Source organism: Haliotis rubra, unplaced genomic scaffold (genome assembly GCF_003918875.1).
Source record: "Haliotis rubra isolate DU_JTF1 unplaced genomic scaffold, ASM391887v1 Scf52, whole genome shotgun sequence".
NCBI lineage: Eukaryota > Metazoa > Mollusca > Gastropoda > Lepetellida > Haliotidae > Haliotis > Haliotis rubra.
The window spans coordinates 213,431-230,708 of NW_025767213.1; the positions used below are offsets into that span (position 1 = coordinate 213,431).

At 43.9% G+C, this 17,278-nt stretch overlaps 1 protein-coding gene across 12 annotated transcripts in view; it reads right to left on the reverse strand.

Annotated features, from left to right (window-relative positions):
• The window catches only part of LOC124292494, a 73,987-nt gene that overhangs the window by 8,558 nt on the left and 48,151 nt on the right, over positions 1 to 17,278 (reverse strand). For 9 of the 12 annotated variants that reach the window (XM_046729587.1, XM_046729586.1, XM_046729589.1 and 6 more), the window contains one exon: positions 14,284 to 14,541. The exons of 2 other annotated variants lie outside the window; for them this stretch is intronic. The gene's annotated coding sequence lies outside the window, so the exon portion shown is untranslated. Of the gene's footprint in view, positions 1 to 3,054; positions 3,211 to 14,283; positions 14,542 to 17,278 lie in introns of those variants that run through there. One more of the 12 variants, XM_046729595.1, reaches the window with a different exon arrangement.

Sequence of the window (17,278 nt, forward strand, 5' to 3'; positions counted from 1 at the left end):
CACTGTTAGAAGCTTTAAAACTTTTGAAGATCTCTTTGTTTGAAGGCCGATTGCGTGACGCGGAAAATTAATGAGTCATTCCATCTTGAATTACCTGACGAATCGACAGGGGCACACTTCCTTGTAGTAAGGGGTGGTCGGAGAGGGTGAGAATGGTTGGTGAGGGTAGGGATGGTCGGAGAGCGTAATGAAAGGCCGTTGAGGATATGTATAGTCGGTGAGTGTAGTCGTTGAGGGTATGGAGAGGCGGGTGAGTGTGGGTGAAGGCCGGTGATGATAGAAGTTGTAGGTGAGGGTGTAGGTGAGCAGTTCGGGTGAAGTGGCGCCAATAGCGAGGTGGTTGAGACGAAGGCGAGGGTAGGTGTGGTTGTTGAGGGTAGCGGAAGGCCGATGAGGGTGGGGAAATGTCGGCCTGGGTGGAGGTTGGGGTAGTCGGTATGCCTGTGGGTGACCGGGGAGGGTGTAGTGGCCGGTAAGTGTGTATGACCAGTGAAGGCGGAGGAAGTTGGCGAGGGTGAGGGAAGGTTGTAGAGCTAGGATGAGGAAATGCCGGAAAGGGTTGAGTGGTCGATGAGAGTTGAGGGTTGGGAAGGCCTGTGATGGGGTCACGGTGGCTCTTTGCATGTTTTTTTCTTGCGGAAATCTTTTATCGGAGTATATTAAGCATTTAACATGTTGATAACGTTTGCAAATTCTAAAGAGTACATTTTATATTATTCCTGCAGAGCAGCAGTTATATCTACTGTTCCAGTGGGTTATGAAGTCATTCGCCATGACCAGGGTAAGACACAGCTTTCAAATGGTCGGTTATATTGATCAGTTTGGGTTAAGGGTTGCTGTCGCAGCCCAACACACAATCGTAATACCCTCCAGGAGATAAAGCAGCGGATTATTGATCAGAATCGATCCACGCCATCGGGGTACAACGCCATACTAGTTCCTCCAGCATGCGTCCATCTAAACACAGTCCACGGAGTCACCATGTGGGCACCACGGGAAGTAAGGGGACGATGGGTACATTCTCTATCAACACCTTCACGTACGGTTACCATATACCCCGTTGTCGGTCCCCCGAAGTAACGGCATTGCACACAATTGGGGCGGTGGGGTAACCTAATGGTAAAGCGTCCGCTCGTCACAGTGAAGACCCGGGCTCTATTCCCCACATGGGTACAATGTATGAAGCCCATTTCTGGTGTCCCCCGCCTTTGTATCGCTGGAATATTGCTAAAAGCGGCGTAAAACAATACTCACTCATTGCACACAATCGTTCGTATTTAAACATCAGCAATCTGAACCCTGCACCTGTCTGCCGCCCGGTTCGATACCTGGACGAACTCGTCAATGCTTGCCATCTCACGGAACGGTGATTTTTGGTGTCATGTTAATTAATAATCAGCGTTGGACTGAAAGGGGGCGTGGTTGACATTGTTTGACAGAAAAGAAGCACTGAGACAGAACTGGTCGAATGCGTAACCAATAATCCACAGACGCATGACGTTAAGTGTCAGAGTATCAGACAGTTTTCAAAGGTAGGCTATCGTTACTTTAACTCTTTTCTTGATCGGAACTCATCCAGTAAAACACGTGCCACATACCTACAGTGCTAGGTCACTCACAGCTGGTGTTGTCTTCGCGACCACGTGTTACATGGTCTTTGAATACGCTTCAAAGGCAAGAGTTCAATGTCGTCAGATGAAAGGACATTTGTTCTCCCTCTGACGTTTGAAACATACAGAGAACACTAGAGATAGAACGCTAGTTTATATCTTATGCAGAGTCGCCTTGCGCTAGGGGCGTTGACAGTCAGAATGTACACCTCTACCCTGTCTGGCTATACGAGTGAAAGCCACAATACTTCACACTCATTGCCAAGCTGACACTAGGTTGAATCTATACATCTAACAACAAATCAAAATGTTCAGATAAGTTCCTTCTATACCTATGCATCTAGTAACAGGCTACAAATCAAATATACTCATGCCAATAATGGTTGTCACCCCCCTCCCCACCCCACACACACCTCCACCCCCTCTCCAATTAAAAACATTGAAGGGGGTCACAACCATTATTGGCATGAGTATATGTTTACATAAGAACATTCTATAAATCTGTACATCTGACAGTGATACCAATAACAAAATGTTCAAACAAGACCATTATTTGAGGTGGTGAGGTGAGGTGAAATTGGGTTTAACGTCGTGCTTGAGAATATTTCGCTCATATGACGACGTGCATGCGTGTGTGTGTATGTGTATGTGCATGGATACCCCACTCAGACACAGTATACTGACTCCGAGCCGACCAGTCCTTGTTGTACCCATTAATGCCGAGCGCCAGGCAGGCACCAACAAGTACCATATTTTAACGTCTTTTGGTATGACGCGGTCGGGGATTGAGCCCGCGACCTTCCGCTCTCCGGGCGGACGCTCTAACCACTACACCACGGAGGCGGTCAGACCATTATTTGAAGACTGTTCTGTGTTGTTGTTTTTTATACTGAGGTTTTGCTGGGGATCATCGGATGTCATTTCACTCTATCTAAATATATACTTGACGTTTTATGGTAATCAGGTTTGTGTGTCGTGGACAGATAAGAAAGCTACTCAGCTACTCGAATCATAGAACCCGTGTCACAAGAGAAAGTTGACGCGGGTTGTCAACGAAGATGGTGGGCTGTGCTGCACACCACCATCCCACCCTCAATCCCAAACACACATACGCACCCACGCAACCACGCACGCATGGACACATGCGCACACGCGCGCGCACACAGGCATACACACGCAAACACACACACTTCCCGATCCGCCAATACATATAACAGCTGAGCAACGCATATATAAGTGTACGTCCTATTCTGCCCCAGCAAACACTATGTATACCACAATATCTGCGACCACGCTTGAAAGTAATAAAGACAAATACACACGACAGAGATAATTGTGTGGGCGAATAAACGTCTTAAACAACAACACAACACCAGCGTTCATCGCGTCGTTGACAACTGCCCACTTAAGACAAGAAACGGGGGAATACATGGTAGATACTTACAGGCATGGGCCTTGTTGTGGTACAACCAATATCTGTCTTCCCTACCCCCGGGGATGCCTTGCCTGTCCCAGCAGATGGTGAACGAGACCTACCCGTTACAATGTGCCCACATCAAGCCCTGTTCAGTCACTCTCCAGCGAGACAGGGCATTTACATTACAAAGGCGGGAAATGGAGGCGCGAGGGACCAAGAGAGCTCCTTGCAGCATACAATAAGTTACATGCACTGTTGTCAGTGCACATGCTGGGTGACGTCATACTATTATTAGAACGTCCAAACGTGCATCGAGAGACAATTTACAGAGGGTGCGCTCTGCCTCACGTTCAAGGTGCGTTTGAAGTAGGCGTCTTGACCAGAGTTGCACCATGTCGTTAAATAGTTGTTTACGGGACATAAAGCAAATAAAAATATTTGTCTCTTTATAAACTGGTGAGAAATACACATCATTTCAGATGATATTACGTTACGTTTGACTTTTATCTGAAAATATCTTAAGTGAGCTATATTGTACAAAATGTTAACTGTAATGGCGCAAATTCAGTACTCAAAGAATACATATTTACGGTTTTATTGAGTTTTACATATAATGTGGTTTAAAACTCTCAATTTATTTCTCCATAAACTGGTCCCCTACCTGATATGCGCATATATTAGCCTCTGTGCAAGACACATACGGGAATGAATATCAACACTGGTCGTTAAAACATATTTCAACTTCATCCAGTTCATTATGTTTAAAAAAATTAAAATAAGGAGGGGATTGCCTAGGTGTCTGAGCCACTCCACCGTGGTATTTATCAGTGTGTGTCTTCACTTTTTGAATGGAGTTTGAATCCTTGATTCGCCACCATAGTAGTGTGTTTGGTTTTACGGTTACCACTCGGGACACGTTTCCGACTAAGGCTTAGTCTCTGAATATCTATAATTTTTATTGTAACAAATAAACCCATTTAAATTGAAAGGAGCCCCAGGGAGACCAGGAGGAAATCTAGACTAGCTTTATTTAGGGCTTCAGCATTACAGGGAGGGCTGGGCTGTAGGGGAATTAATATTGTTCAGGGACTGAGAAACAGATTCGTTTCCGACCTGTATCATCAGGAGTGTTCAGCCAACATACACGTATAGACATCATAATAATCACATTAGAGGCAATAACCTAGACTGACGTTGAGTCCCGAAATAATTATCTGTTATAAAACATATATCTAAAAAATAAAAAAAAAAAGAGCCCAGAACAATCCTGATTTCTGGCCTCGAGCTGAGTGGGTGAGTGAGTTTTGTTTTACGCAGCTTTTAGCAATATTCCAGCAATATTACGACGGGGGAGACCAGAAATGGGCTTTACATTTTGTACCTATATGGGGAATCGAACCGGTGACGAGCGAACGCTTTAACCTCTAGGCTACCCCACAGACCGGCCAAGAGCTGAGGCAATGTAACTTGCCAAATCATTGTAGACCTGAGTTGGATTGTATCTAGCCTTGCTCCGAGGCTGTACTGAATGCTGAACCCATGGTTGTATATCCTTCGAAGAGGCAAGTCTGGATAAACGGACAGTATCTAAGGACCCCAGTTTATTATTTGTTATTTTCTCAGAAATAATCATTTAAACTATTAATTTTTACCTTGGAGACTTGTGCAAGTCTAGACTGTATCCTTAATACTCCGAGGTCTGGGAGAAAGACTACCAACAGGTCTCCCTCGTTTTCCAACCAACAATGGGATATAACGATGTTATATAATACATTCCAAATATAGGATGACATTGGTGCACGAGGAAATATTATCACAGTCATGCAGCGGTTGGGTACGGTTTCTTTGGGAGTGTTGCACATTATCAACTGTGGCTATTTCCGTGTGTATGATATCCGTCTTCACATTAAACCTATTTAGACTTTTGTCTACGCCTGCATATAAGGTGTAAGCTTCCTCGAAGTCCGCAACCGACTATTGCGGTTGAAGTGAATCAGTGTGACAGTGAGATCTTAAAACAACACGCAGTGTTACAGTTATGAATCGGCAACAACGTACACTCCTGATCTGTGCGTGTATTTAGGGACAGGGAGGGAAGGGGGCTTGGTTTCACATACAATGGAGGGGAGTGGTCAACAACGGCAGGACGTTCCCACGTCAATCGTACTAGCGTACAGAGTCAAACCTACAACGGGTGCAAAAATATGAACGACGGATCACGGGGTTAGCCACCCACCCTAAAAGATAGGTATATTCTTGACATAAGCTTCTGAACTCCTTTATAATCGGCATTAATGCTGATGGATGTTACGGTGCTGGGCATAGAAAGCATACAGCCAAGGACTAATGGTTTGTTTGTGTGTTGTTTAACGCCGCACTCAGCAATATTCCAGCTATATGGCGGCGGTCTGTAAATAATCGAATCTGGACCAGACAATCCAGTGATCAACAACATGACCACTGATCTACGCAATTGCGATATGATGACGTGTCAACCAAGTCAGCGAGCCTGACCAGACAATTCAGTGATCAACAGTACGAACATCGATCGACGCAATTGGGATACGATGACCCGTGTCTTCCACGTCAGCGTGCCTGACCACCCATCCCGTTACATATATAGTCGCCTCTTACGACAAGCATGGTGTTATGACTAATGGTAGCCGAAAATGAAATAGACAGGAAATTTCATACTAGGTTTTCCGATTGTGATGTAGTTGATGCGTGAGTCAGAGTTGTGTCTTGGACGTTTGCAGCGTTTCAGCGACTGATTACAGACAGGTTTTGATAAAGTTTCTAATTTTGGAGAAATCCAATTTTCAAGTATATACTTCCTTATGCCCTTCTTTGAGAGGCATTTAGAAGTTGGAGCAGTAAGGAAGGATAACAATATATGGATGAACACTCATCACTTGCTTGATAACGGTGTTAGAACCTACATACGTCGCTCTCACAGCAATAAAGAAGTTGTTCATCCATGTATTGTTATACCCGTGAAGGTCCAGGTTAGAATATTGATCTTCAGTAACCCATACTTGTCGTAAGAGGCAACTAACGGGATCGGGTGGTCAGGCTCTCTGGCTTGGTTGACACATGTCATCGGTTCACAATTGCGTAGATCGATGCTCATCATGTTGATCACTGGATTGTCTGGTCCAGACTCGATTATTTACAGACCGCCGTCATATAGCTGGAATATTGCTGAGTGCGGCGTAAAACTAAACTCACTCACTTAATCATCCTTCCTTATGCCCGACAGAGTGATATGTCAATACCTGTGTATACACTGACTCGGATCACTGAAAAACGGATCACCAAATAACGGACCAAGCGTTAGTAACATACGTAGCAGCAAGTAAATAGTGTTAACTATCTTCCTCGCATAAAGTGAGCGAGTTTAATTTTACTCCGCTTTTAGCAATATTCCAGCAATATTACGGTGGGGACACCAGAAATGGGCTTCACGAATTGTACCCATTGGAAACGAACCCGGATCTTTAACCACTAGGCTACCTTTAACCACTAGGCTACCCTTTCACAAAGGCAGTTGTTAATGGTGAAAGTGAGTACAATAGTTCCATGGCGCCTAAGCATACATCATATACTAACTATTGCAATGTGTTGGAATCCATATTAATTACAAGCACTAATTCATCGAACTTATCAAAATGGAAAATAGACAAGTATTCACATTCCTTGTTAATTCGTTAATCTCCTTGATAGGTTATCGTGACTATCTGATCAAGCTGCGCGTGTGAAGCACTGAGAGCCATAGGATATATCTATGTTGAAGATGCCGCAATAAGATCTTAACATATCGAAACTTAGTTCATATTTCTGTAAATAATTACTTCCGTTTCAGTCGTTGTTTACAACCTATGCTGTAACCCAGCATCTGAGTATATTTACAGACAGCAACCCGACTACAACTTGAGTCCTATCATACGCTGGATACGCTCAAGGTAGCAGCTTTCAGTGTTAGTCGGGAAGATTCTCACGAGTTACTGGTTGTTTTTTGTAGCGATGAACGCCCATTGTAGGTCCTTGCATCTATACAAACACTCGCGTCAGTATGACATGTTACAGGCACCGGAGGGCAAACAAAGATATGTCTCGCTGATACATAGCTTTCTAAACACATTGCACATTGTGTGACCCCTGACCTCACATTATCTGACCTATGACCTATGCACCGACATAACAGCTTCTATTTCATTGCATTCTAAACTACTTCAGTCTAACACTGAATCGTTGCAACTGACGAGGAAGCTGTTCCCTTGTCATACAGACCCTGTAATAGATATATCCAAGATAGTCCATGCAAGTCTAGAATATGTGGCAAGTGTAGATTTACACAGGTTCTGAAAATGAAGCAAGTCTCAGGGCTTCTTTTCATTATAATTTTTGATTACTATTTATAAACCGTTTTTTCTGTAAAATATGTTCATTTCAGAGACTAGTTGTTAGACTACCTTTACACGTATACTATAGAGGATATTTAGGGTACTGAATTGAGTCTTCTCAAGAGAAATTAATTTTTCTGTTTTAAATTTTCATTTTCCTGAACCCGCACATTAAGCTGAGCAGCAGCAGCAGCAGTTTCGACCTCATCCCGTCATTTTAATGACGTTATCAGCGCTGGTTCAGAAAGACCACGCCCCTTTCGCACGACTGCACATGTCGCTGTGCATGCATCACTGCAATGTGATTTTTAAGTCATATTTCCCTACCACTATCTCCATGACACACACTTCGCCTCAAGACGCCTTATATGGAGGGCACAGCCGCGACAGGCGAGTTGCGGATTTCATTCCGTATTTTCTCATCAGCCTCTGCGACAAAAACATCACCGGCTGTAGTCGTACACGGGATCTTACGTTAGCCCAGCTGTTGGATAGATTCTGCTTATATTTATACTTACAGTCCATGTTTAAAAGCTCGTGTGGCAGTTTTGTCATTCAGCGCATTTTACCGTGCGTTAATAGGTAAAGTTCATCTCATCCCTCTGGCGTGTACAGAACACCATACCTTTTGTAATGTATTACACCCAGCACCTGTCATACATGTATCGTGTGTACGTGTACATTAATCATACATGTCTGTGCAAATGTTAGTTATGTGTACTGGTATATCCTTCCTTGCACACGTTGATCATACACGGAACTCAGCAGTACATATCGTACACCCACCAGTCAAACATATACGTACACTTCACCCGTCAAGCATATACCGTACACTCCACCAGTCAAACATGTACCGTACACTCCACCAGTCAAACATATAACGTACACCCACCAGTCAAACATATAACGTAAACCCACCAGTCAAACATATACCGTACACTCCACCCGTCAAGCATATACCGTACACCCACCAGTCAAACATAGACCGTACACGCCACCCGTCAAGCATATACCGTACACACACACCCGTTAAACATATACCGTACACCCACCAGTCAAACATAGACCGTACACTCCACCCGTCAAGCATATACCGTATACACACACCCGTTAAACATATACCGTACACTCCACCCGTCAAGCATATACCGTACACCCACCAGTCAAACATATACCGTACACCCACCCGTCAAAGAAAGACCGTACGCTCCACCCGACAAGCATATAACGTACACCCACCCGTCAAACATATACCGTACACCCCTCTCGTCAAACATATACCGCACACCCCTCTCGTCAAACATATACCTACACCCTTTTCGTCAAGCATATCACATATACCCATCCGCCAAACATATACCGTACACCCATCCGTCAAACAAAAACCGTACACCAACCCGTCAAACATATACCGTACACCCCCCGTCAAGCATATACCGTACACCCACCCGTCAAACATAGACCGTACAACCCACCCGTCAAACATATACCGTACACCCCCCGTCAAACATATACCGTACACCCACCCGTCAAACATATACCGTACACCAACCCGTCAAACATATACCGTACACCCACCCGTCAAACATAGACCGTACACTACACCCGTCAAACATATACCGTACACCACCCGTCAAACATATACCGTACACCCACCCGTCAAACATATACCGTACACCCATCCGTCAAACAAATACCGTACACCAACCCGTCAAACATATACCTACACCCTATTTCGTCAAACATATCACCCGTATACACGTCCATATCCGTCAAACATATACACCCGTCAAACATATACCGTACACCTTCCACTCCCGTCAAACATATCCGTACATATACCCACCCGTCAAACATATACCGTACACCAACCCGTCAAACATATATACACCCACCCGTCAAACATATACCGTCACCCAACCGTCATATACCGTACACCATCCGTCAAACCCGTCAAACACATATACCGTACACCAACCCGTCAAACATATACCCACCCGACCGTATACCGTACACCCCGTCAAACACAAATACCGTACACCAACCCGTCAACACCCCCGTCAAACATATACCCGTACACCCCGTCAAACATATATACCGTCAAACACCACGTATACCCGTCCGTCAAACATATACCGTACACCCAACCCGTCAAACATACCCGTCAAACATATACCGTACACCCACCCGTCAAACATATACCTACACCCCTTTCGTCAAACATGTCACGTATACCCATCCGTCAAACATATACCGTACACCAACCCGTCAAACGTATACCGTACACCATGCATGTCACGTACAGCCCAACCATCTCTATATATATTGTACACCCCATCCTATCAAACATAGCACGTGCTCCCACCCATCATTCACATGTTGTACGGGTTCTATGTATGGGGCTACCCGTCTTATAAGGAAAGTACACCCCACCCGTCAAACACACACCGTACCTCAAATGCATCGCACCCTGACTGCTGGTTACTTTATGGTATGCAATGTTACCTTGGTGGTAATTAACAGACTCAAAACCGAACATACCTATATGACAATCATACAAAACCATTAAAACTCGATATCAGATACATGGCCAGGTTGATGCCATACCCCTACACCTGTCCCCTATTTTCGCCACTGTGCTCCCCACCCACCCCCTCCCCGAACCCTATAGTCGCCACTGATAACACCTCTAACATACCTCTTCAAAATTGCCCCACTCGTCTGATAAGACAAATATACCCGCAACTATGTCCCTTATCAAGTTATCAACAACATGAGCCCTTTCTCTCACACACGACACCGCGTCAAAATGAACTCGACAACATAATGGACGCATTCTTCTAGCACAAAACATTCCCCATCATTTGTTTCCTCTGAAGAAACGCAAGCCCGGGATGAAAGGGCAGAGTGGTATTTCTTGTATATATCTCCAGATCGCCTCACAGATTGTCACAATGGTAATCTATTTCATGACCCCTGTCATTGATTTTACGGGTTCAGTCAATGAGAGCTTGTCCATATCAGTAAATCTTCCCAGTACCCGTTACATTAACAGAGGTTCGGGGGTCACGTGTCTCGTATATTTCAAATGGAGATGTGGGTACAAGGTGCAGCCAGGAAACACTGGTAGATGAAGAGTCTTTGAAAAAGAAATGTACTTTTCATTTACTCCTCTGAGTTTAATATCGTGGTGTATCATCGTGAATAGGGGTGGGTTGGAGAAAGCTGGCATATCAGAGTGAAGGGCGATATGTCATATTAGTATATCAAAGTGAATGGTGGTATATCATTGAGGTATATCAGAGGGATGGTGATATACCGTGGTGGTACATCAGAGTGAATGGTGGTATATCATTGAGCTATATCAGAGTGAATTGTGGTATATCATTGAGGTATATCAGAGGGATGGTGATATACCGTGGTGGTACATCAGAGTGAATGGTGGTATATCATTGAGCTATATCAGAGTGAATTGTGGTATATCATTGAGGTATATCAGAGGGATGGTGATATACCGTGGTGGTACATCAGAGTGAATGGTGGTTTATCAAGGTATATCAGAGGGATGGTGATATACCGTGGTGGTACATCAGAGTGAATTGTGGTATATCATTGAGGTATATCAGAGGGATGGTGATATACCGTGGTGGTACATCAGAGTGAATGGTGGTATATCATTGAGCTATATCAGAGTGAATTGTGGTATATCATTGAGGTATATCAGAGGGATGGTGATATACCGTGGTGGTACATCAGGGTGAATGGTGGTTTATCAAGGTATATCAGAGGGATGGTGATATACCGTGGAGGTACATCAAAGTGAATGGTGGTATATCATTGAGGTATATCAGAGGGATGGTGATATACCGTGGTGGTACATCAGAGTGAATGGTGGTATATCATTGAGCTATATCAGAGGGATGGTGATATACCGTGGTGGTACATCAAAGTGAATGGTGGTATATCATTGAGCTATATCAGAGTGAATTGTGGTATATCAGTGGGAATGGTGATATATCAAAGTGAATGGTGGTATATCGTGTTGGTATATCAGAGTGAAATTTGGTATGAGAGAGTGAGTTTAGTTTTAAGCCGCTTTTAGCAGCATTCCAGCAATATCACGGCGGGGGACACCAGAAATGGGCTTCACACATTGTACCCATGTGGGGAATCGAACCCGGGTCTTCGGCATGACGAGCGAACGCTTCAACCACTAGGCTACCCCACCGCCCCGGCATGAGAGAGAATTGGTGCTGGTATGAGAGAGCGGATGATGGTATGAGGGGTTGGATGTTGGTATGTGGCTGAAGATGTTGGTCTGAGAGGGGAGTGATGGTATCAGATAAGGTGAATGTTGGCAGAGACTGGATGTTGGTATGGGAGAAACCGAATATTGCTGTATCAACGTCACGGAAAACATGATAAATACACACCAAGGGGAAAGAGAGTCCATGCTTTAAAATGTCTCCCCATTCTCAGCAATACTCCGGCTACATAACAGCGGCGTGTCAACATCCGAGCACGAGCCACAACAGCAGGGTACTCTATCAACAAAGTCACTGAGCCTACCTCTGATCCCTGACCCCTCATACCAAAGACGTAAATACGTTCTATGTACGTTTTCGCTCCTTTGCCAACAGTGGTTGTCAGGGACCGATTCTAACCTGACCGATTCCCATAGGGCAGTGGCCACACAGTCTCACAGTCCCTGAACCACATGAATTTCCCTACTGCCAAGCCCTCTCTGCAGTGCTAAAGCCCCAAATAAAGCAAGTCTAGATTTCCTCAGGTTCTGAATCTCTGGTCTCCCTAGGGCTCCTTTTCAATATAAATGGGCTTGTTTGTTACTATCAAAATTATATATATTCAGAGACTAAGCCTTAGTCTATGGTCACAAGAACGGACCATCTTGACCACGCCTGACCGTGTGTCACCTGGTACGGAGGTGGTCATACCCATACCGGTCCACACTGGACTTACAAACGACGTACCACAGCTGTAGTCTGGCAGACTCCGATACGTCATATTTACCTAACTACCATATCCATTATCTGGCGTGTAGAAGCGTAGTAACGACGTTAAACATCTCCCACGTTGAGGCATCCTTTGGTAGATGTTATCCATCACAAAGCAAATGGCACAAGTCTGGCGAAGCGTTATCAGCTTATGATGGCTACACGAGATGAACATCTGTTCATATCATATCAACAACCATCCCCACCCCCCTCCCCGTCCAAATCATATCACTGCAGCTCCCTTACCCCCTTCCCAGCATCACAATGTTATCCCGTGTGTATACGTTAACAAACAAAGCAGAACGAGGAAGGGAAGTCTTAACTGCTACCTATGTTAGACTGCGGATCCGCCTGGGAACATTAAACCAGATATATCAGAGACCAGGAACCCAGTCTACAGGAATTCCTTACCCATAGGCCGTAACACGAACCCTCTTTCAAAGAACACAATTTTTTTGTGTTCTTTAACTTTCACAGTGGCGTTTTCAGATACGGCTTACAATCAGCGAAAATCTGCTGAACTTGCATTTTCATGAGAGTTTTATGTTTTGGGAAGAACGTCTAAAATATATTTATTTAGATTAAGTAGTTTTATTTTGTTTATGTTGGTCTGATGAATGTTTGTTTTAGATGCTGTATTTCGAGACGGGAAAAAAAAGAAGAAACTTGTTTCAACCTCCCATAAATTGATGAAAGACTGCAGTGTAAGATTTTATGGAATTGAAACGATTAAAGGCTTGTTCGTCGGTATGCCATTAAACACCGAACTGGGGACCATTAAACATATTTCAGTCGTACGTTAAGCATTAACAAGAAGGCTGTTCGGGGCTAAATCCCTTTGAGTGAAATCGTGCTTTTACGAAACGAACTGGGATAAAACGGCCTTGGACGATTTGCAAAAAAAATAATATAGAATTTTCATTAGAGAACAAAATCTTGATGAAGTCCTTTCACTTGTCACTTCAGCCTTTGGTTATCACTCCCAAAACACCAATTCTCCATCTGTATCAATCAGAGCGCGGTGTTAGATGGGGGACAGGCAACCCCCCTGCACTCTATAATTACATGCATACAGAGTCTCTCATCACGATGAACATATCGCGGGGGTTTGAGAAATATTTCCTGTCTCATAACTGTAAAACCATTACCGTGACGGTGACCTAGTTTCGACAACGGCGTAAATAACAAGCACAATCGATATGTGTCACTACGACCCTGAATAGCTACCTGAACGCGACAGTCCTGGCTGGCCATGTAAGATATATTCAGTTTATATCTGTGGATTAGTCTATCACAACAGGAATAGGTCCCACAATGCGTGTTCGATGACGCGTGACTGTCTATAAATTCTATATATCCTGGTCGGTGTATAAAGATGCATATACTAAACTTGGTTCGGTCTCAGCCATATAGTGCAAAGTAATCAATCAAGATATTGGGTATTGTAGTTACAGTGCCAGTCTGAACTGTTACAAATTAACCCTTGTCCGCCATGTACTTACAACACTGCACGATGCGTATCCTTATGTCATGTAATGTTCACGTTTAACACGGGAATGATACAGGCTGCACTGACAGATGAAGCATCATTCATCAGTGGAAAAAGGTCAAAGCTGCACTGCGATGTAATATAACTGAACCGTGTGAATACTGCCGAGTCTTTTATACTTTCAAAAACTCAAAACACATTTCAGCTAGACGTCATCTTAATATACAACAATAAACGTATTGTACGTATAAATTAATACTTATTACACATGTCATAGAGCCTTCCCTGCAAGGAACGGGACATGACGATACTATCGATTGAAATAGCATGTACAGGCAAAACTACATACCTGGTGTGAGCTTCACTTCTGGAGGACTCGCTTCATTCACAGCTTGAGATTATTTGTATCCTGAGCGTTAGGAAAGGTTAGACTACTGTTCTGCTCTACACCGCTTCTAAATGACTCAGGAGCACACTGTACAACAACTTCTGTCGGCAGGAAAGTAGCGCTGTAGGCGTCGCCTAGGCTCGCTCACAGCTCCTGGCAGCGTTACGCAGTGTGGAAAGTAAGGCCTGCTCAATCAGCGGGAACTATCGATCCAGTCACCTGTGATGAAAATATGTTGTATTTCCGTGACTATTTATTGGCTGGTCATTGATTAACAGTAGCTTTATTAATAGCTTCAGCTGAATATGTTCTTCGTGATGACCTATCTGATTTTTGGCGGATTTGATATTTGGTTGGGGGATGGTACTTGTTACAAATTAAATCGATAAACTACTTTTAAAAGTTAGCCACTTACATAGCACTGAACTCCACGCCACAAGGGCATGCTCTAAGTGCACACAACATAATGGACATTATTACCCTGGATAACCCATGCTGCCTGTGTGGCACTGGAGGGTTAATTGTCATATGACTTTTCCTGACTAGCGCTTAGTCTCTGAATATATGTAATTCTGATAGTGACAAATAATCTCATTTAAATTGAAAAGGAGCCCCAGTGAGATGGGAGATTCCTGAACCTGAGGAAATCTAGACTTGCTTCATTTAGCAATTCAGCATTGCAGGGAGAGTTAGGCAATACGGAAAACAATGTGGTTCAAGGACTAAGAGGCAGACTAGATTTATCCCACCGGGAACCCATATTCTGCTGGTTGAACAGAGGCAATTTTGAACAAACTCACTTGCCTAAGGTGAGACCACATGTGTCACGTATGCTTCGTTGTTGGCGAGAACAGAAGTCCTAGAAACTATCACCAGTCAAGCTAGAGTCAAGGTAGAGCCAGTCAAGCTAGAGTCAAGCTACAAACCAAGGTCTATCAGTGACCAACGTTGCTTAATTTCAACTGATTTGTCCTGGGCCCTATGCACAAGACCGCACACACAACACACAACACACACACACACACACACACACACACACACACACACACACACACACACACACACACACACACACACACACACATATATATATACTTTCCTTAAACCTATATAAAATATATATAATTTGGGTGTCAATAATTTACCCCAAAAATTAATTAGCCAACCATGTGTTCATTAGAGATGGGTTATGAAGTTAAAAAGAAATCACGTGTTACGTAAGAAAAGGTCGCGTGATTACAAAGACACTAGTTATAGCTGTATTAACACTTCCGTGCACAAACTATCACTTGTTATCACCCGATACAAGGAAATCAGGGAATATATGGTTATATTATACGGGCGTTGTTTCCCCACCTCCATACACTTCCCACACCATGTAAAACACATGTAGTCATGATTCAAATTATCACAACATTTACACGTAAGTTGCGTGAGTAACCAATCCACGGTGTACTGTAATCTGGTAATGTGACATCGAAACAGAGCTCTAAGGTAAACACCCCTTTCACCCTTCCTCCAATATTAAGCTGACACGCTATGACAAGATATGGATATGGTACAGTAGCTTTGTACGGAGGCACGTTTGCTGCCATCCGATCCCTATGTTGTACGATAAACAATGCGCCGGGTTACCGTGCAGATAAACGTTAGGTAACGAGAGAAGATCCGGGTAAGGTTTAGTTTCTAGCAACTTTCTTTTCGTAAGAGGCGACTAACGGGATTGAATGGGCATGCTCGCTGACTTGGTTGACACATGTCATCGTATCCCGTAGATCGATGTTTGTGATATAAATCACTGCATTGTCTGGTCCAGAGTCGAATATTTACATACCGCCGTCTTATGGCTGGGATATTGCTGAGTGCTGCATTAAACAACAAACGAATCAATATATATCTCAATCAATGAACGTTAAGTGCCTTATGTGAACGGTTAGATACGGATCCAAATCGTCTTCTCAGCCGTACACGACTCTAGTCCGTGTATGAACTTGTCACCCGTTTACTTTGACTATCTCGCAAACTCACTTCTCTCTGTAGGTATGTATAGGTATACTGACCTACTGTACCTTCTCTGTGTAGCCCCTTCTCACCCTCCCTACTGAGGCACGCATTACTAAGCCTTAAGTTAAGGGTTATCTTCCCTCCGGATATAACTGTATCTCTACTCTGCTAAGTTACAGTATATGCCTGTATAATAAAGAAAACCGTTCACTCTAACAGCCAACACACCCTTTCAGCTAACGTGAATCAGCGAATAGCGCTAAATGCCGCAGCCAGCTAGGCATCTGCTTCAACACGACATCCTGTAACTGATCCCGACCAGGAACATCAGCGACCGAAAGTGACTTGATTGGTCACCCAGCCTCACCATTCGATACTTAATTGGTCACCCAGCCTCACCATTCGATACTTAATTGGTCACCCAGCCTCACCATTCGATACTTAATTGGTCACCCAGCCTCACCATTCGATACTTGATTGGTCACCCAGCCTCACCATTCGATACTTGATTGGTCACCCAGCCTCACCATTCGATACTTAATTGGTCACCCAGCCTCACCATTCGATACTTGATTGGTCACCCAGCCTCACCATTCGATACTTAATTGGTCACCCAGCCTCACCATTCGATACTTAATTGGTCACCCAGCCTCACCATTCGATACTTAATTGGTCATCCAGCCTCACCATTCGATACTTAATTGGTCATCCAGCCTCACCATTCGATCTGGAACTTTCTACCCAACCTCACCATTCGATCTATTCGGTAATAATAACAACAATAATCAGTATATTTATAACGCTCCATTCTTCTCAAGTGAATGACCATGGTGCCATATTATGTTCATCCCTTCAGTGGATCCGTATGAAGTTGATTTTTATTCACACCTGTCTGTGGAGTATACATGTACCACTCTATATAATCCTGATCATCAGGTGAATAGGTCACCTT